Source organism: Vombatus ursinus, unplaced genomic scaffold (genome assembly GCF_900497805.2).
Source record: "Vombatus ursinus unplaced genomic scaffold, bare-nosed wombat genome assembly UNPS02012319.1, whole genome shotgun sequence".
NCBI classification, from domain to species: Eukaryota; Metazoa; Chordata; class Mammalia; order Diprotodontia; family Vombatidae; genus Vombatus; species Vombatus ursinus.
In genome coordinates, this window is record NW_020952097.1 from 2,819,379 (window position 1) to 2,841,495 (window position 22,117).

The window sequence follows — 22,117 nt, forward strand, 5'->3', positions numbered from 1 at the left end:
TGACTGAGTAGGGGTAAAGGAAAAGTAGGGCTTCAATCAGGGCACCCAGGCCAGAAGAATGGGATGCCTAAAGGGGTGGTGGGTTCCCTTTCCTTGGAGGAGTGCAATCAAAGGCTGCATGAATAGTTTTAGGGTATATAATAGCAGGGATTCTTATGGGTTGGACTTAATGGCTGCTAAGGTTCTTCCCAACTGTCAAATTCTATCATTCTTTGAAAGGGTGTCAGTCATTCAGCCTCAGCTTGAACTCCTTGAGTGGCAGGGAGCACAGTACTTCATTCTTTAATTGTTCAAGGTACATTGGCTAAACTAGCTAACATCTTCCAATTTGATTAGACAGAAAAAAATGCAGTATTGAACCTTTACACCCCTCTGACTATCCCAAAGATTTCAAATAGAGCTCTATGAAGACCTTTCAATGGGGCTGATAGCCATACCATCTGAGGATACAGCTTCTTAGGTATTCAACCTCAACACCATGGCAACTAGGTGGCACAGTGGATAGAGTGCCATGCCTGGTATCAGGAAGACCTGAGTTCAAATTCTGCCTCAGACACTTATTAGCTATGTGATCCTGGGTAAATCATTTAACCTATGTTTGCTTCAGTTTCCCAATCTATAAAATGGGGATAATAATATCTACTTTCCACAGTTGTGATGATCAAGTAAGAGAAAAACTGTAAAGTGTTTAGCATAGTGCCTGACATTATATAAATGTTAGTTATCATTAAAGCAATCGGCTCTTTATATTGTAGTAATCTTCTGGCTAACCTCCCTTATACAGGTTGCTGGAGAGTTTCAAGTTCCTAACCTCCTACTGACTTCATTGGTAGCTGCAGTCAAAAGTTATTTGATGCTATGGGAACCAACTGGCAAGTCTAGAGTAGGAGCAAGGCTCAGGGAATGCAAAGTGTGTCCTCTCAAGGGGTCAGGTGAGTATTATACCCTACCTTGGATACCTAGATCATGAATAGACATAAACACTATGAACAGGGATGGACCAAACTCCTTGCCTACCATTCCTCATTTAATAATCCCCTCCACTCCACCCCCCATCACCATCCCCTTCAGGAATATAAGCTCTCATCCTGAGCCCAATACATCTAAAGCTCATTCCTTTCCCTCTTGGTGCTCTAATGTTCTACCCCACTCAAAAGACATGAACTTGTCACTGGAATAAACTGCCACCAAGTGAAGGTAGGTGGTTTCAGCATAACTTCCAGGAATCCAGGATCTGAGAGTGATTCCTGAAATTAGCCATAGCCATGGCTAACTGAGGTCATGAATTTTCTAGATATTTCTCTTTTAGTAAAAATGTAACTTTTTCATTTTCCAAAATATTTGTCCTTAAACATTACTAACAATGAAATGTGAGACTTTCTTGCATAGAATATAAGATTCTTGACCATAACAGTTATTTGTTTTTATTTTTGTATCCTTAATACCTAGCAATGACTTGCTTAAAATGAACATATAAATGTTTCTTGATGTGAAGTCAAGTGAAGTGAATTTTATTGATGATACCACCATTCCTCCCAGTTATCCAGGGTCATAAACTTCAGTCATCTTTGACACTCCACTCTGCTCCCACCCCCAACCTCACATTTTCCAGTATTTTTTATAGGTCCTTTGTCAAGGATATGTGGAGTAACATGGAAAGAATCCCACAGACTGGAGAGATATGGAAGAATTTCAGTCCACCATCACAGAAGAGATAAAAGATAATACTCATAACCATGGTTCACATTTATATAGCTCTTTAAGGGTTACAAAACACTTTGTAAACATCATCTTATTTGATGTTCACAACTCTGTGAAATAGGTGCTACTATCATTCCCATTTTACAGATAAGAAAATCAAGGCTGAGAAAAATTAAGTGAATTTCCTGGGGTCACATATCTAGTAAGCTTCTGAAGTAGAATTTGAACTAAAGACTTCCTGACTTCAAGTCTGCCATTCTGACTGTTATGCCATCCAACTGCCTCTTACCATTTGATCTATTCAAGAATCCACTTTTTGAGAAAAGAAAAAGCAGATGGGATGGGGGTCATGTGGAGATGTCTCTAAAATCAAAGGCAGGGGAGGGGAAGAGGTAGGAAAGCATGATGCTGTTTAATTATATCTAAACTGTTTTTCTGAAAAGCTGCTAGCACCCCAGAACCTTTGTATGAATGCATGCTGGCTCCCTGACTATTCTAGGTAAGCAGCTAGATCTAGGTAAGCCACAGTTCTTGGTCACTAGATGGTGTGATACTGACAATGACCAGATACCCAGGTAACTGTTGCCACTTCTCCTTTCAATGGCATTTCTGGTCAGGTCATTGAAATTTTGAAATGTGTACAATAGCCACTAAAGACCAGGGAATCCAGAGATATTACAGTCACCCAGAGGCATCCTTTCCATGTCACTCATGTCCTAGATGTGTTAGTCTCAATGGTTGGCTTCTTTACCTATAGAATCTCCAAGTTAGTTGGAGTATCAGAAGCCACCTAGTTTAATCCATTCCCAAACAGGAATCCTGCTTGAAACAGCTGCAATATAGTGGTTTTCCAGCTTCTGTTGGAAGACCTCCACTGAGGCAAAGGCCATCATATTGTGGGGCAACCCATTCCACTTTGGGGCAGCTTGGAAGGCTAAGAGAGTTTTTCTAGTTTTCACATCATACTAGAATCTGCCCTTTAACTTATCCCTAATTCTGCCTTTTCAGGAAAAGCCACACACATCTAATTTATCTTCTGCGTAGTCATCTTTCTTTTTTTTTCAATCTTTCAAATACATGAAGGTTTTTTCTTATCAGGTGGCCACAATCTGAAATTTCTTTTTTTCCAAAGAACTTTGATCAGAGACAAGGAAGGAAGAAAACCAGGACCTCACCCTGGGTTAACTTGGAACTCAGGTTTACGGTCTCTAGCACTGCCTCCTCTGTTATCCTAGTCCCTCTAGAGTCAGAGAGGATGATCCCAAGGTCAAGGAGTTCTCTGCTATGGACCTATCTTTGGACAAGAGTGACAGAAGTGTTTGTGAATGAGGCAGTAGTGCCAATCTCCCACTGCACTCCCCTCCAACTTGTGGGTTTTTGCCACACATGCTCCAGAGGTTGCATTGTTGTGTTCATTGACTGAAGTCACACAGTGACACATAGCTCATTATAAACCCTGGGAGTAGTTCCAACTGGCAAGACAATGCAGGAACTAAAGAACACATGTAGAGCTCTGTAGAAATCAAAGATGAGATTAAATCATAGAATTAGAACTAGAAGGGACCTCAGAGGTCATCTAGTCCAATCCCCTTATGGTACTTGTAACCTGGTTTTCAAAACAGGAACATTTTGCATAAGAATCTCCTAATTGATAGAAAGAATGAGTCAATACTGAGTTCCTGCATGAGGAGTAGAACTGGCATGAGAGCTTTGGAAGGGAGAGAGATTTTTCATCCCTACTTATAGAGACACACACAAGCAGCTCCACATTCTTAAAACTGATTCCAAGGAGCGAAAAGAGACAGACTCTCTTTCTGGGAAAGAAAAAGGAGAGGCTGAGTCCTTAACATGTCCGTCATTTCCAGCTTACCTCTCTAGACACTTCAGGGAATTTCCCATCAGTGAGATTGTGTCCTTTCCTTTGGGTGATGGATATCTGAGCTCATTCTCATTCGAAGAACTCATTCATTTATATTTCTAGGTATGTACTACTGTCTAAAATTTAAATTTCTCCTTGCTATGCACTTAGATAAATATTCACAATTTGCGATAGTCTTTTGTGTAACTAGTGTTTGGTAGTAATGAGTCAAGCCTGCAGGTAAAAGCTTTGGGTATCCTCAACCTTCAAAAGGTAGTGCCTAGAGGAGCTACCAGCTTTATCAGTTTTTAACCTAAAAATATACTTCTGTACCAGAAATATCTGTGGAGGCAGGGGGAAATAGGTATAATCTTGGTCTAGTAGTCCCCTCTTAGAGAAGAACTGAGTAGCAGGCCTTCTTATTCCTTTTCCTGCTCCCTTCCAGGCAGGAATCAAAGTTTCCCTAGGAGTAATGTGGATAAGATTCCAGCAATATCTATCCCTACGAGCAATATTTAGACAATCCTTGGACAGAGGCAGAACCAAGATGGTGGAGTAAAGGCAGGGACTTTCCTGAGCTCCCCCTCAAACTCCTCCAAATGCCTCTAAATAATGACTCTAAACAAATTCTAGAGCAGCAGAACCCACAAACAGACATAGTGAAACAATTTTCCAGCCCAAGACAGCTTAGGTCAGCAGGAAAGGTCATTGCACCAGGGTGAGAGATGAGTGCATTTCAGTGCAGGCCATGCCAGCACAGACTGGACACTAGCAAAACAGGAGCAGGCCTTGGGGTGACTAACTCACTGGTGGCAGTGGAGGTTTCCAGACCTCTCAGCCCACAGACTCCAAAGACAACTCAGAAGGTCAGCAGGAAAGGTCTGTTGGACCTGGGTGAGAGTGGAACACAGTCCAGCACAGGACAAGTCAATATAGACACAGCCCCAGCAAACCAGGAGCATGCCTTAGGAGCCACTGAATCAGGAGTGGCAATGGCTGCTTCCAGAGTATTCAACCAACAGACAGCAAGGGGGTCGAACACCTGGTGAGGAGACTACTGGAGTCCCTGCTGTTACTGGGGGCAGGACTCTATCATTTTGCCCATACTCACATCTGGGTCACAGTCCTGGGTGGCAGTCCCAGAGTAAGGAGGAGTACTAGCACACCAGAGCTTGTGACCACAGTGCAGCAGGGACTCTCCTCATAGTTCCAGGGCAGAAAAGAGTGCTTTTGGTCACCCACAGACCAGAGCACAGGATAAGAGAGTAGCAAACACCTCTCCTTAGATCATACCACTTTGGAAGAACCAAAAACATAAAAGTACTTAGAAGTATCTCTGAAAATAGCCACACAAAACATCTGAAACTTGGGACAGTGTGCCATCCATCCTAAAAGCAGAGTCGTACTTTAACAAAGAGATAAAATCAAGTAACAGGCTGGGGAAATGAGCAAACAATAGATAAAAATTCTGACCATAGAAAGTTATCATAGTGACAATGATGATCAAAACACACACTCAGAAGAAGGTCACAAAGTCAAAGCTCCTACATCCAAAGCCTCCAAGAAAGATATGAACTGGTCTCAGGCCAAGGAAGAGCTTAAAGGAAAATTTAAAAATCAAGTAAGAGAGGTAAAAGAAAAATGGGGAAGAGAAATGAGAGTGATACAAAAAAAATCATGAAAAAAGAGTAAATGGCTTGATAAAGGAGACACAAAAAAATACTGAAGAAAATAACACCTGAAAAAACAGATTGGGCCAAATGGTAAAAGAGGTCCAAAAAAGGCAAAGAGTAGAAGAATGCCTTAAAGAGCAGAATTGGCCAAATGGAAAAGGTGGTACAAAAGCAGAGTGAGGAAAATAATTCCTTAAAAATTAGAGTTGAGCAAAAGGAAGTTAATGACCTAATGAGAAATCAAGAAATAATAAAACAAAACAAAAACAACTTTTTGTAATTTGGTTAAAGCTAAAATAATTTGCATATTGTTATTGTTTTAATGTGCAAACTATCCAAAAAACTTGTTTGGGTTACGTATAGCTTGCTGAGAATTTGCAAGTGTATAGAAATCTCTAATGATTGGCTTTTTACACTAGCACAAATTTAAGTTTGAGATATAAATTCTGCAAAAAGTTTTTCCTAAGCTGTGATTAATTAAACTTTCTGTTTGAGGTAGGATTTTATTTTGAGTTGTCTGATGGATCATCATCCATCAATAATCAATAATACACCATCTAAGAGAAATGCCACAAACTACTCAGAGAATGTGATACTGGTGGGAAGTCAGCATCTGGAAAAGTTGAGAGGACAATTTTAGCCTCAGTCAAATAGGGGGTCCTCCTGGCTCAGTTTCCCCATTATGTTCCTTTGAAAAGGAATGTTGCCCACCTAGCTATTCCTGAGTCTGGCTATGAGGTTGGATTTGATACTGCATGGTTGGAAAACTGAGCTATCTGAATCCAAACAAAGATAAGGATGTTTTATCCTGTTATTTGGGCATTGCAGTCTTGTCTGTCAGATTTCTGTCTTCCAGACTACAGGCCATTCACCTACAGTTGATAACAAACAGCAGGGACCAGTCAATGTCCCCCCATCATTCCCTGGATGCAGTCTGTGCTTGGTTTCTGTCAACCTCCTCTTGGGACCCCCTTGAGGTAGGGACAGCTCTACACCCCTTGCCAGCAGGAAGCAGTTTCAGAAGCTGAGACCTTTGTCCCTTACACCAAAAGAATATGGGTCCCATTTATTTGAGGGGGGGAATGATGAGGATGGGATCTAGACCCCTTGGACTTTCCCTCATGGCCAAATTGGTGTTTACCTGAGGCTATAATTCCATCAACTGGCCTTTCATTATGAGTACAACCAATCTCCCAATTCTTTGTTACCTTTAACCTAGCTTAGCCCTCCATTGTCTTATCTCCCTATGGCCCCAGGCCACTTCCCACCCTTAATCCTATCTAGGCTCCACTCTCTCTTAGCCACATGGTCCAGGTCCCTGGAGTTCTATTACCTCATAGACTACTTGGCCATTCCTAGATCCCTCCCATAGTCTTTCTGAATATAAAGTCCATCTTGTCTCCATTAGGATACTCAGATTCCTAAAATCTAGCCACTGCTGAGATTCTTGTAATCTAGCCAATAACTCACTAATGTTCAGACTCCTTAAAAGTCTACCTAACATGACAGATGTTCTAATAAACCTTGTCTTTGGCTGAAAAAAAAAAGAAAAGAAAATCATGAAAAATGAATCAACAGCTTGCTAATAGAGACACAAAAAATACTGAAGAAAATAACACCTTAAAAAACAAATTGGGTCAAATGATAAGAGATTCAAAAAGCCAATGAGTAGAAGAATGCCTTAAAAAGAAGAATTGGCCAAATGGAAAAGGCGGTACAAAAGCATACTGAAGAAAAAAATTCCTTAAAAATTAGAATGGAGCAAAAGGAAGCTAATGACTTTATGAGAAATCAAGAAACAATAAAACAAAACAAAAAGAATGAAAAATAGAAGACAATGTGAAATATCTCATTGGAAAAACAACTGACCTGGAAAATAGATCCAGGTGAGATAGTTGTAAAATTATTGGACTACCTTTATTGAAATTATCAAGTAAAACTGCCCTGATAGTCTAGAACCGGAAGGGAAAGTAGAAATGGAAAGAATCCACTGATCACTTCCTGAAAAAGATCCCAAAATGAAAACTCCCAGGGATAGTATAGTCAAATCCCAGAACTTCTAGGTCAAGGAGAAAAATATTACAAGCATCTAGAAAGAAACAGTTCAATTATCATGGAGCCACAATCAGGATAACTCAAGATTTAACAGCTTCTATTTTAAAGGATCAGAGAGCTGAGAATTTGATAATCTGAAGAACAAAGGTTCCAGGATTACAATCACAAATCAGCAAAACTGAGTATAATCCTTCTGGGGGAAAATAGACATTCAATGAAATAGAGGACTTTCAAGCATTCTTGATGAAAAGACCACAGCTGAATAGAAAATTTGACTTTCAAATGTAAGACTCAAGAAAAGAATAAAAAGGTAAACAGGAAAGGGAAATCATAAGAGACTTAATAAAGTTAAACTGTTGACATTCCTACATGGGAAGGTGATACTTGTAACTTGTAAGAACTTTCTCATTATTAGGAGAGTTATAAGGAGTATATATAGACAGAGGGCGTTGAATATGGTGGGATGGGTGGGAGTTGAATATGAAGGGATGATATCTAAAAAATAAAATTAAGGGGTGAGAGAGGAATGTAGTGGGGAAAAGAGAAAGAGAGAGGTAGAATAGAGTAAATGATCTCACATAAAAGAGGCAAGAAAAAGCTTTTACAGTGGAGAAGAAGAAGGGGGAGATGAGGGTGAGTGAGTGAACTTTACTCTCATCAGAATTGGCTCATAAAGGGAATAACATATACACTCAATTGGGTATAGAGATCTATCTTACCCTACAAGAAAGTAGGAGACGTAGGGGTTAAGAGAAGGGGAGCTGATAGAAGGGAGGGCAGATTGAGTGAGGGGATAGTCAGAAGCAAAACACTTTTGTGGAGAGACAGGGTGAAAGGAAAGAGAAAATAGAATGAGAGGGAATTGAATGGAGGGAAATAGAGTTAGCAATAGTGACCGTGAAAAAAAAATAAGCAAGTTTCTCTGATTTCTCATTTCTCAAACATATAGAAAATTGAGTCAAATTTATACAAATAAGATCCATTCCCCAACTGATAAATGATCAAAAGTTATGAATAGTTTTCAGATGAAGTAATTAAAGTTATCTATAACCATATAAAAATATTCTAACTTACTATTGATTGCAGAAATGAAAATTAAAACAATTCTGAGGTACTACCTCATACCTATTAGATTGACTAATAGGACAGAAAAGGAAAATAACCAATGTAGGAGGGAATGTGGGAAAAATGACACATTAATGCACTGTTGGAGAAGTCATGAACTGATCCAACTATTCTGTAGACTATTGTAACTATGCCCAAAGGGTTATAAAACCATGCATACCCTTTGACCTAGCAATACCACTACTAAGTCTGTATCTCAAAAGAAATAAAAAAACAAAAAGGAAAATGACCTATATGTACAAAAATATTCATAGCAGCTCTTTACTGGTGGCAAAGAATTAGAAATTGAGTGGATGTCCATCAAATGGGGAATGGCTGAACAAGTTGTGTGGTATATGATTATGATGGAATGCTATTCTGTTATAAGAAATGATGAGCAAGATACTCTCAGAAAAACCTGGAAAGACTTACATGAGCTGATGCAAAGTGAAATGCACTGTGTACACAATAACTGCAATATTGTGCAATGATCAGCTGTGAATGACTTAGCTATTCTCAGCAATACAGTGATCCAAGACAACTCTGAAGGACTTACAATGAAAAATGCTATCCATCCCCAGAGAAAGAACCGATGGTGTCTGAATAGAGATGGAAACACACTTTTTTTAAACTTTTTTATTTTGATTGAGTTTTTGGTCTACATTTTCTTTCACAACATAACTATTATGCAAATGTTTTGCATGACTATACAAGTATGACTTATATCAAATTGTTTGCCCTCTCAATGAGAGAAAGGAGTAAAGGGGGAAGGGAGAGAACCTGGAACTGAAAGTTTTAAAAAGGAATGTTAACAATTGTTTGTACAGTCATTCTCCAATTGATAAATGGGCAATGGATATGAACAGGCAGTTTTCAGATGAAGAAATTAAAACTGTGTAACCATATGAAAAATGCTCTAAATCACGATTGCTTAGAGAAATGCAAATCAAAACAACTTTGAGGTACCACATTACACTTATCCAATTGACTAACATGACAAAACAGATAAATTATAAATATTAGAGAAGATGTGGGAAAATTGGAACACTAATGCATTGGTGGTGGAGTTGTGATATGATCCAACCATTCTGGGGAGCAATTTGGAACTTTGCCCAAAGGGCTATAAAAATGTGCATACTCTTTGACCTGGCAATACCACGTCTAGGTCTGTATCCCAAAGGGATCATAAAAATGGGAAAAGGACCCACATGTACAAAAATATTTATGGCAGCTCTTTTTGTGGTGGCCAAGAATTGGAAATTGAGGGGATGTCCATCAATTGGGGAATGGCTGACCAATATTATTGTTCCAAAAGAAATTATGAACAGGCAGACCAGAAAAACCTGGAAGGACTTATATGAACCAATTTTGAGTGAAGTTAGCAGAACCAGGAGAACTTTGTACAAAGTAACAGCAACATTGCGCAATGATTAGCTTTGGTAGACTTAGCTCTTCTCAGTAATGCAAGGATCTAAGACCATTCCAAGAGACTCATGATGGAAAATGCTGTCTACATCCAGAAAAATAACTATGGAGTCTGAATGCATACTGAAGCATGCTGTTTGCTCCCTTTTTTTTGTTTGTTTCTTCTTTCTCATGGTTCCTCCCATTTGGTTCTAATTCTCCTTTACAACATGACTAATGTGAAAATATTTTTAATATGAAAGTATATGTAGAGCCTATATCAGATTGCATGCCTCTTAGGGAGGGCAAAGGGGAGAGTGAGAGAGAAAATTTAGAACTCAAAATCTTACGGAAGTGAATGTTGACTAAACTAAAAATTAATTTATTAATTAGTTTTTTTTTTAATTGTACTTGTAACTTGTGAAAAATAAAATACTAAATTAAAAATGTAAAAAGAGAAAACATCCTTGGAGGCAGGTGCTACTATGATCTCCATTAAGTGACTTGCCTAGGGTCATACAGCTAATAAATTTAGAACTTGAACTCAGTTATTCCTGACTCCAAGTGTAGCATTCTCTCCCCTATGCTACCTAAGTGCTTCAGTCATCCTTGACCTTTCCTTTTCTCTTACCCTCCATATGTAATCAATGACCATGTCTTATTGATTCCACTTCTACAACATCTCTCCTCTGTCTCTTTCTCTGCATGCAAGCAGACCATCACCACCCCAGTCCAGACCTTATTATTTGAACTATTGCCATACCTTCCTTATTTGTCTACCTGCTTCTGATTTCCCTTATCCAATCTATGTTCCACCCAGCTGCCAAAATAATATTCCTAAAGCACAGGGCTGACCAATTTACTGCCAAGCTCAAGTAGCTTCAGTGACTCTCTATGGTCTTTATTTTTATTTCTTGAGACTGGGTCTCCCTCTCTTACCCAGACTGGAAGTGCAATGGCTAGTCACAGGCCTAAGTCCACAACTAATTGACACCGGAGCTTTGATTAGTTCCTTTTCTGATCTGGGCCAGGTCACCATTCCTTAGGTAGTCTAGCACCCCCTCCCCCTCATGGGCTTACCATATTGATTATTGATGTCAGGTTTAGTCTAATGACATCTTATCAGTTTGGCAGAGTGCATTTAACAAATTAATTCCAGGACTGAGCTCAATCAATCCACCAGCCTTAGCTTCCCCAATAGCAGGGAGTGTAGATGTATACCATCACACACAGCCCTCTGCATTGGCTTTGAAAGAAAATACAAATTCTTCACCTTGGTATTTAAATCTCTCCACTATATTGTTCTATCTTACCTTTCTAGACTTGTCTCACATTATACTCCTTCATGCATTCTTCATTCTAACTACACTGGCCTACTTGCTGGTCTCTGAATTTGGTGTTCAATTTCTCACAACCATGGCTTTACCCAAACTCTTTGCTATGCCTGGAATGCTCTTCATCCTCACCTCTACCTCATAGAAACCTTAGCTTCTTCAAAGATCAATTCATGTCCTAAGGGGAAGACTTTCCTGATCCCCCTGGTGGTTAATGCTCTCTCCTTCCTTTGGTTATCTTATATTGACTTTTATGCATCAAGGTTACACCCTCCAATAGTATGGAAGCTTCCTAGGGACAGAATCTGTTTTACATTTTTGTTTTTGTGACTCTATACCTGTAATTTGAGCATAGTAGGTGTTTAATAAACGCTTACTCAACTGAAATAAGCTACAACAGGTGCACAAGTAAGTGAATCAAAATTAATTTGAGAAGGCTGATGAAAGCCTAATTTCTCAAATACATGGAGAACTGAGTGAAATTTATAAAAAAATAAGCAGCATCTCCCAACTGATAGATGGTCAAAGGATATAAACAGGCAGATTTCAGATGAAGTAACCAAAGCTATCTATAGTCATAGGGAAAAAATGCTCCAAATCACTATAGATTAAGGAAATGCAAATTAAAACAACTCTGAGGTACCACCCCTATGCCTATCAGATTGGCTAATATGACAGAAAAGCAAAATGACAAATGTTGGAGGGGATGTGGGAAAATTGAGACACTAATGTATTGTTGATGGAGTTACAAATTGATTCAACCATTCTGGAGAGCAATTTGGAGCTATGCCCAATGAGCTGTAAAATCCATGTATATCCTTTGACCTAGCAACAGCACTATTAGGCCTGTATCCCAAAGAGATTTAAAAAAAAGGAAAAGGACATATATGTATAAAGTATTTATATCATCTTTTTGTGGTGGCAAAGAATTGGAAATTGCGGGGATGCCCATCAACTGGGAGATGACTGAACAAACCATGGTATATGATTGTGTTGGAACATCATCATACCATAGGAAATAATGAGCAGAATGCTCTCAGAAAAACCAAGAATTACATGAACTGAGGTAAAGTGAAATGAGCAGAACCAGGGGAACATTGTGTATAGTAGCAGCAGTATTGTACAATGATCAACTGTGAATGACTTAGCTATTCTCAGCAACACAACCATCCAAGACAATTCTAAAGAACTTACAATGAAAAATGTTATCCATCACCAGAGAAACAACCAATGGAGTATGAATGCAGATTGAAGTATACCTTTTTACCTTGTTTATTTTTCTTGTTTTTTATCTATATTTTCTTTCATAATATGATTAATATGGAAATGTTTTTCATGACTGTACATATATAACCTATATTAAATTGCTTGTCTTCTCAATGAGGGAGGGAGGGAGGGAGAAAGAGAGGGAGGGAAAGAATTTGAAACTCAACATTTTAAAAAGCAAATATTAAAATTGCTTTTACATGTAATTGTGGGAAAATTAAATATTAAATAAATGTATATTTAAAATTAATTTGAGAAGAGACAGAACATTGCCAGTGAGATAGATCCAGAAATGGATCTTCCCATGGGAGGTGGTAGTTGTTCTCAGCTTTGAAGGAAGCCAAGGAGGCTGTAATCACATCATTTCACTACTCAGAACCTTTGAGTGACGTCATATTGCCTATAAGAGAAAGCCCGAACTCCTTAGCCTAGCATTCAAAGCTATCTATCATATGATCTTGTCCTAACTCTCAATTCAAATTTTTTCAGTTCTACAAACACTATGTTCTTATTATTTGCAGAGCCCCAGGTGTTAGGTATTGGAAAAAGATGCAAATACGAATCAGACTTGTTTCTTGCCCTCCAGGATCTCATTGAGGGAATAAGACAGAGACTAAATAAGACTAAATAAAACTAAAATACAAGGCAGATAGAGACAAGGGCCTTAAAAGAGCATGAATACTCAGATGAGGGAAAGGTCATGCTATGTGTTCGATGAATTGGCATGAGAGCAATCTGAAGCAGGAAGACCAGATAGGAGGACATCGCAACAATCAAGGTGAATCATGGGAACCTGGACTAAGGTGAAGATGTTGGAAATGGAGAGAATGTGGGAATGAAGTGCTAAATAATATCTCTTTGTACAAGGTCCTCATTGTTCACACTCCCTTCCACGCTGTTGCTGAGTCTCTGGTCATCATGAGAGGACAATTCCCAATCCCAGAGTTCCTTGGTCAGCTTACAGGAGATAATTTCTTCTTCAAAATGAAATAGGTACAAGGAAGTAGTATAGAATATACAGAGGAGAGCATCATTGGAAAGACAATTATGAGTTTGGAGACAGGAACAGTCAAGGTGGGGTGGAGTGGTCAGTAAAGACCTGCCAGAGTAATTGAGACTTAAGTTGAGCCTTGAAGATGTGATGGTAGATGGGAGGAGGGAGGTGGCAGTTAGAAGGATATTGCAGGTAGGATAAGAGCTGTGGGAACATCCACAAATGGGTTTAGGGGGTAGTGAAGTATCCCATTGGACAGGAGCTGTGAGTCTGGAGAGGAGAACTATGAGTGAAAAGCAAAGAGGTGGAAAAACCCAAAGAGGACTTTTCAGTACTGACCTATGGAGTTTAGTTCTTATCCTATTGGAGCTGCTGCAGATTTGTGAGCAGTGAGTAAAGTTAATAACCTAGGCCTTATTGATGTTGGTTTCATGACCTGCCTCTGTTTTTTTGCTTATTCAATTCCCATTTAAATCCCTCTTTATCCCTTCCTATCCTTCAAGGGTCAGATGTAATGTCACTTCCCCTTCCCTCCTGCCACCCCAAGGAACTTCTTTGAAATCTTTGGTCCATAATACAGCAGAGAAGGTGACAGAGCTGGGCTGTGGGGTTAAGAAGGCAGCAGCTGCTATCAACAGCCCTGAAGAAGGCACTAACCTCTCTTTTTATCACTGCTTTCTGAAGCTAAGAGGAGGGCTGGAAAGAGCAGTTTCCACTCATGCTATTTAATCGTTCACCCTAATCATATGGCACCTGTAGAATGTGACAATCTTTGGCAAAGGGATAGAAGACTGGCAGAAGAGCCTTGTGGGAACTCGGTGCCCTGGAAAAGCACATCTACAGGAGTCAAGTGTCCCTGGCCATCTCTCGTTGTGCTTCTCCTTGCTATGTGTATTCCCCTTCATCAGAGTCTTATACAGCATGCTGGACTGCAGAGCTGTCCAAGGTCTGGAGCACAGAGAGCCCCAAAGATGTGATGGTGACAAAATTATAACACAGGTTTAAAGAAGGCTGCATCCTTGACAGCACCTTTGGAGCCTTTCCCATTGCCAGATCCAGATTAGAGGTTGAAAGAACTTGAGAAGGAGGATTCCTGAGAACTTACAGGCCAGTTAATGATCAATGCATTGTCTAGAGCTGGTTGAAGAGACCCCAGGTATAGTGAAAGGGGCAGAAAGCCTGCAGGCAGGAGGTTCAGGAGCAGACTCAGGTCTCTACTGCTTAAGTCTGGTGACTCCAGGCAGATCTCTTCCCTCATGTGAACCCGTTTTCTCATCTGTAAAATAGGCATATACTTTATACTTGTACCTCCTACCTCACAAGGTAATAGTGTGGTAAAGTCTTCCTGAGGGTAGGAACCAATCAGTTCTTTCTGGGTTCCTTCAAGCTAAGACTTTGAGCTCACCAGAGGCAGAGATGGTTAGTTCTTCTGCCTTCCCAGGCTGTGAGGTCCCCCAGAATGGAGTCTGGGCTTGCTTCTACTTGTCCCCACAGTTGAGCCAAACTCAGGGCCAGGTGCATGTCACAGAGGATGTGATCTCACTACAGGATTTCAACCTGAATTCTACCTAGTCCCAGTCACTGATTGTTTCTCCAGGAATCAGCACTGGGGTCCTGGCCCCAGAAGGTGTGGCTACCTGGCACCCAGAGGAAGGGTGGAGGGGCCTATTAGCTGATGCTGCAGCAGTGACTGCAATCATAAGAGTGCAGAGTGACAGTGCAGGCTGGGAGAAAAGCCCTGACTCTTACTTTAGCACAAACACATAATTTATTTCTTCCTTTCTGTGTATACACACACACACACACACACACACACACACACACACACACACACACAGCACCACACAGCACAGCAGCAGCATCTGGGGCTCTAATCCCAGATTTGTGTCAAGGCCTCTGCCTGGGCCCCAGCAGAGCGTGTCTGGCACAGTAGTATTTGCCTGAGTCTTCCTTTTGCAGCTGGCGCAAGGTCAGGGAGACAGTTTTGGCCTCATTGTTCCTGGTGATGAAAGCCCTGCCGTGAATTCTAGAGCTATACTCTCTTTTACTGCCAGTTTTGGGGCTGATGCTGGCCACAAACTCCCTGTGGTTTTCAGCTGAGCTCCAGTGCCAAGACATGGTGTATTCCTTGAAGTTAAAGTCAGAGGCCCTGCAGTTCAGAGTACCAGACTGGCCTTCATGTGTCACCTTGCCTCCTGTCTCCACTAGCTGCACCTGGGCCCAGGACCCTGCAGAGGACATACCAAGGAGATAAAGTCCTACACAAAGCCTTCATGGGAAGGCAAGCTTAGGGACCATGGCAGGGACACCTGGCTGCTAATTAGAGATTCCAATCCCACCCCAGGTTTCCAGGGAGAGGAGGCCAAGCAAGTAGAAGAAGGAGAAGCTAAGCTTCAAGGCCACTACCCCCAGGGAAGAAAGGACAGGGAGGAGATAGGGATAGAGGTATCTAGAAGCTAATTAGAGCCTCAGCCCCATACAGAGGGTGAGGAAGAGGAGAGAAGAAGTGTAGACAGGACAGATACCTGGGAGAATGGAGAAGAGCAGCTCCAGGAAGTAGATCCTGGAAAGAGTGGTGAGGGTCCTGGCAGACATGCTGCTGAGCCTGGCAGGATTCTCAGCAGCTATGGCCCAGGGCTGATAATATCTGCATAGATAGGAGTTCTGCCCAGAGGGAAGTGTTTTTAAGAAGGCAGTTGAGTTCAGTGGGCTCTGCCCCTCCCTCACCAGGGGATGGCTAGAAATGGGTGGAGCATCAGGCAGACAGATGTAAGCCAGGGCAGGAGAAGGGAGTTAGCACAGAATACCTGTGACTACAGGGCTAACTTCTAGCCCTACTGGCATTCTAAAAATCCCCTTAAGTTTTGATACTGGGTCTGCAGCAAGTGTCGTGAGGTATGGGGGTGCTTGGAGCATAGATCAGCATCTTGAGGTGAACACCATAGCTATACAGTCCAAGTCAGCACAGATTAGAAGGCAGGTCTGGCCTTTCTCTTTTTAGCTGCCATTGCTTTGCCCCCAGCCCAGTCATCTCTCTTTCTCTGCATCCCAAGACTCTGAGGAAACTGGATTCTGGGGCACTAGTACTTCAGGGGCAGCGCCAGGGGTCTAGGAATAGACCATTATCACCACAGGCCTTCTAGTTTTCTGGATTCTCAGGTACCCGTGGGCCAGATGAAATGTCCTACTATGTAGGCATGGAGAGGAGGGAGAGATCATTGTCCTCTGGGGCAGTCACAGTGAATGAATGACCTGGAATTGTTCATAGAATGCTAGGCTCAGAAATTGGGAGCAGCCAGCTGGTGTGGTGGACAGGACCTTGCACCTATAGTCAGGAAGACCTATATTCAAATCCAGCCTCAGGTATTTACTAGCTTTGTGACTCCAGGCAAGTCACAAGTTCTATCTACTTCAGTTTCCTCATCTGTAAAGTGAGGATAATAATAGCACCTCTCTCCCAGAAGAATTGCTGTGAGGATGAAATGAGATAATATTCATAAAGCACTTCATAAAATCCTCCAAATGTTATCTAAATGCTTGCTATTATTGTCATTATTAGAGCTAAAAGGGACCCCAGAGGCCATCTAGTCCAACCCCACTCATTTTACAGGTAAAGAAACTGAGGCACAGTGAAGTTAAATGATGCCCAAAGTAAACAGGCAGGTAAGTGACAGAAGTGGGATGTCAGTTCAGGACTTTTGACTCTAAAGTACATAGCCCTCCTCCACTTAAATACAACTGACCTGCATGTCATGGTATTGCCTCCACGATGTCATGGTGCTCTTGAAGAAAGAAGGACAAACAACAGCAACAACACTTCATACTATGCCACTCTGGTTAAGTAGAATAGATATGTTGGAGAGGAAGAGGTGGTATGACTGAAGCAAGTGGACAGGGAAGCATAGATGAGATTGGTGGACATGGTAGCACATCCTGACTCCCAACCAGTGGCCTAACTGTCAGTGCCTTGGGGAACTCTCTAAGTTGCAGAACAGTTGGAGATCTGATTCAGTGGAGGGTAAGTCTTTAGAAGAGTTCCCTACACACCAATGAAATTTTTGACCAAAAAATCCTAAAGGACAAAACAAAATCCCACACCTTGTAGTCTATAATCTTCTCTAATCAACGTTTGATCTTATCCCTCACAACTGTACCAAGACTTTTGACATCTTCTCATGCCCCGACTTCAAGCCCACTCCCTTATTTAGAGCAAATTATTTAATTTCCTGCTTCAAGAAGGAGATTGGGGATACCCCCAAAATAAATTTACTTTGTTTTAAAGATATATTTATGTACATGCTGTAAATTCTGCTCCCCACCCCACCCCCATAGAATTCTAGAGTACAGGGACAGTTGCGTTTTTATCTTTGTGTGCCCAGTGTCTACCATAGTTCCTAGCACACAGTAGGTGCTTAATAAATACTTGTTCATCACTGGTCTAAGCAGGTTAGGCCTTGTCCTGTCAGTGCTGTTGCAGATATGTGAACATTGATTATGATATAAAAAGCTCCAAATCAGTAAGCTTCACATTGAAGAAGTAACTATAAGCTTCAGAAATTCTTAATGTTATTTAGGAGCAACTAGGTCTTTAAGAATTGATTGAATGATTGGATGGAATGCTATTAATTCTACTCCTTGACATTTTTCAGAATCATCCCATATTCTCTCCTCCTTCATTCTAGTGACAAAGTAAGTAGTGACTCTACTTCTCAAGTAAGACTAATAATCCCTCTACCTGTGCCTTTGTCTCCATTCTTTCCAGCCTCCTCTGAGTTGTGGCTTCAGGAATCATCCTCTCCCTCTTTTTCATGCATTTTCAGTCTCTTTCTTTCTGTTGGCTCCTTGTCATCTGTCCATAAACATGCTCAGATCTGTCCGATCCCCCTAAAAGAATCCCTGGATTCTTCTACCCCATTCTATCATTGTCCCATTTCCCCTCCTTTCCAAATTTCTTAGACAAGTTTTATCTTTTTATCTTTGATTTTTCCATGACCTTACTCTCTCTCCTGAACTCCTTAAAATTTGGCTTCTCTGCCCATAACTCTGCTGAAGCTTCTCTCTTTCCAAAGTCACCAAAACTTCCTAATTGCCAAATTAAATGGCCTTTTGTTTAAGACTCACTGTCTGAGAGCTTTAGCCACTCACTGCTGACCATTTCAGTAATCTTACCTTCTGGATATTCTCTCTTCCCTTGGCTTCATGGACATCACATGGTTGTCCACCTACCTCTCTAACCACTCTTACTCCTTCTTCATAGGCTCCTTCCTGACCTTACATGTAGCATAATGCCTGAAGCTCTGTCTTTTGCTGTCTCCTCTTCTCCCTTCAAGAATAAAGTCAATGGTCACATGGTCAATACCTGCCTATTCTTTTGACTTTGCTATTACAATAATGTTCCTAGTGGTCTGTGGCACCACCATTCATCTAGTCTCCCATGCTTGATATTTTAGTGTTGTCTTTGATCCCCTTGTCTCTTACACTACTTATATCCTATCATTTGCCAAATCCTGTGAGTTCTACCTTTATAACATCTCTCCTGTATGCCCTATTTTCTTTTTCTACTTCCATCACCTCAGCACTAACTCAGTAGAATGGAAGCTCCTTGATGACAGAATTGTTTTTTTTCCCTCTTTTTTGTCTACCTATCATAGTTCATTGGCATAGTAAGTACTTAAAAAATCACAGATTCAGTACCCAAAAAAGTGTTTAATACTTACTTGTTGAACTGAATTGAATTGAATCATCCTTGCTACCTTCATGGACTATTGAAATAACCTCTTAACAGATCTTCCCACCTCTATCCTCTCCTGTGTCTCCTCCATCATGCTACATACCATTGCCTGATATCTTCCTTATGTCCAAAATGGAATTCATTATCTCTTTTCCTGAATCTGTTCCTTGTGGTAGCTCCATTCATTGAGCCTCCCAAGTTTGTAACCTTGAAGATATCAATGACTCTTCCCTCTCCTTCACTCCTCATATTTGAGTAGTTACCAGATCCTGTCAAATCAATTTGCACAGTATCCCTCATACCCCTTTCTTCTGTTTTACTCATACTGTCAACATCCTAATTTAGACCCTCATTCCCGATGACAAAGACTGTTGCAATAGTCTTTTCACCTTTCCTCTAATCCACCCTTCCTGTGATTGTCAGAATCATCTTCTTTGGGCATAAATCTAGTTATGTCACCCTTTCTTCAATGACTTCCAGTTGCCTGCTGGGTACCATTCAAACTCCTCTTTCTGGTATTGAAGACCCTCCACAGTCTGTTATTTTCCCCCTTCTCCTTGTCCAACCTCATCTTATATTATTTCCCTTCTCATATGCTACATTCTGGCCAAACTGGACAACTCTGCCTAGAACACGCATAGTGAGCATATGTTCCCCTGCCTTTTAGGCTAATTACCATGCTTGTAAAGCACATGCTACAACAGCTACCCACTGTGAAGATCTGACATGCTTCCTCTCTGCTGTCTGAATTGTTAGGCCTCAAAGGGGCATGGAAGTGTGGATCTAAATAGCCACAAGGAAGCTAATATAAAGCACCTTTCTTGTAGGATCTAGAGAGTTCTCAAGCTCCAGTGGGAATTCTAGTGGAATGAGGCATCTCTCTCTTCGGTGCCTTTATTTTCCCATACTTCCAGTAATCTAAGCTGTCAGTAGCCATATTGGTGGCCAGAAGGAAGCCAACTAGGCCATATTATCATCAAACAGTGGCTTCACCCAGTAGGGACAGGTACTTTGAGGAGATCACAGGATCAGGAGATGGAGGGAGGTGAATGTAGTAAACTAAGAAACCACCTATCACTATGGTCTTCTAGTCTGATTGTCTGCTGATGGAGAGAGAGCAAAAGGTAGACCAGAGAAGGGGGACGTGAAATTCAGCTGGGGTTACCCTTTAGAATCGCTTTGTCTTAAACCATGTAGCGTCACTTTCTTTTTGTTTTAGTAAACATATTTAACCTAGATGTGAATAAAATAGTCCTACTGGGTCCATGCTAAGGACTGAAAAATAGACCAAGCACCAAATAAGATGCGGTAAAAATAAATTATGATAATGATGGAAATTCAGGCATACTCATAGGTTACATACAAATCTGGGAATGCAATAGAAGGGAAAGGTTGGTAGAGACATGGATGCTACTAGTGCTGGCTGGTCTACATGATAATGAAAAACAGCTGATATTATTTGGTATTACAGCGTCCCCTGGTGGCTTTCATAGAGCAACTTATGTAGCAATTCAGATAGATTTCTCCCCTTAGTGCATGGATGTGCCCAGAAGGACACATTAGCTAGATCAATGATCTCATATCCTTATATAAAAATTTGGGATACACTGTCTCAAGCTAGAGACTGCTCCAGAAATCCAGAAATTGTGTGTACCAACTTGCTTCATTCCATAGTGAGATACTACAAGCTATCTACCTTGCCCTGAAGGCTGTTAAAGGAATTAATATATACCAGGATCCCAGCTTATTTCACCTCATCAATTAATGCAGAGATTTCCTTTTTTCTTCTCAAGATGTAGTATTTTTTTGTACTGGGGACTAGCGTAGGAGTCAGCAGACCCAGTTTCTTTTGCCTAAGTCCTACTTACTAGGACATCCTGGGGTTTGATACCTATCATCTTAACAAGGACAGTCTCCTGATCGTTTAGATTGCCTAGCACTTAGGAGGCACAGGGAATAGAACGCTAGACTTGGAACTAGTAAAACTTGAGTTCCAATTCTGCCTTAGACACTTAGTAGGTGTGTGACCCTGGGTAAGTCACTTCACATTTCTCAGCTTATTTCCTCATCTGTAAAATGGGGATTATAATAGCACTTCACAGGATTGCCATGGGGATCATATGAAATAATATGACCCCAAAAATGCCTTGCAAGCCTTAAAACACTAGATGATGATGATGATGATGATGATGAAATAATTAATTAAGGTTGGTAGTTAACCACCAGCAGGGTTCAGATAAATGGCCAGTGTCCAACCATCATATGAGTCCTGGCTATGACTCCCAAGGTGGTCACTCTTCCAAACCATCCTAATTGTATGGGAATCCTATCCCACTCCACCACGAGCTTCCCCCATGCCTTGGATTAGATCTCCCTGGATAATTGTAGTTTGTGATCCTGTATACAATAGTCCAGGGAACATTTGTTTTCTATGCCCCCATCTTATTGCATGACCACCCCAGCATAAGACCTCTTGACAGGAGTGGTAGGGCCAAGGACTGTCCAAATTGGGAGACACTGGCCCCTACCCCCAAGCTCTTTAAGGGAGGATAAAAGAGTATGGAGACAGGTGAGTAGGAGCACTTGGTCCCCTCTTCTTCTGCCATAAGCCATTAGAGCCTTCACACCAAGGTGCTGAATGTCTCGCCATCCATTTCTTCCTTAGGAAGAAAGGCAACAAGCATTTGTTAAGGGCCTCCTATGTGCCAAGAACTGTGCTAAGTGCTTTACAAGTATTATCTCATTTGATCCTTTTGACAACCCCAAGAAGTAGAATTTGAGCTCAGGTCTTTCTGCCTCTGGGCCCAGAGCTCTGTAAACTGCTCCACCTAGCTGCTCTTAAGGAGCCTCAGGTGTGGTGTTTTTTTTTTCAGGCAATTGGGGTTAAGTGACTTGCCCAGGGTCACACAGCTAGTAAGTGTCAAGTGTTTGGTCTGAGGCTGGATTTGTTCGGTCCTCCTAACTTCAGGGCCTGTGCTCTATCCACTCCACCAACTA

At 41.1% G+C, this 22,117-nt stretch overlaps 1 long non-coding RNA gene across 1 annotated transcript in view; it reads right to left on the minus strand.

Moving 5' to 3' along the window:
- LOC114039764 overlaps positions 1 to 22,117 on the minus strand; it is a 37,072-nt gene that overhangs the window by 12,685 nt on the left and 2,270 nt on the right. Inside the window, exon 2 of the long non-coding RNA XR_003568701.1 lies at positions 18,559 to 18,712. This is a non-coding gene — a long non-coding RNA (uncharacterized LOC114039764). The remainder of the gene's footprint in view (positions 1 to 18,558; positions 18,713 to 22,117) is intronic.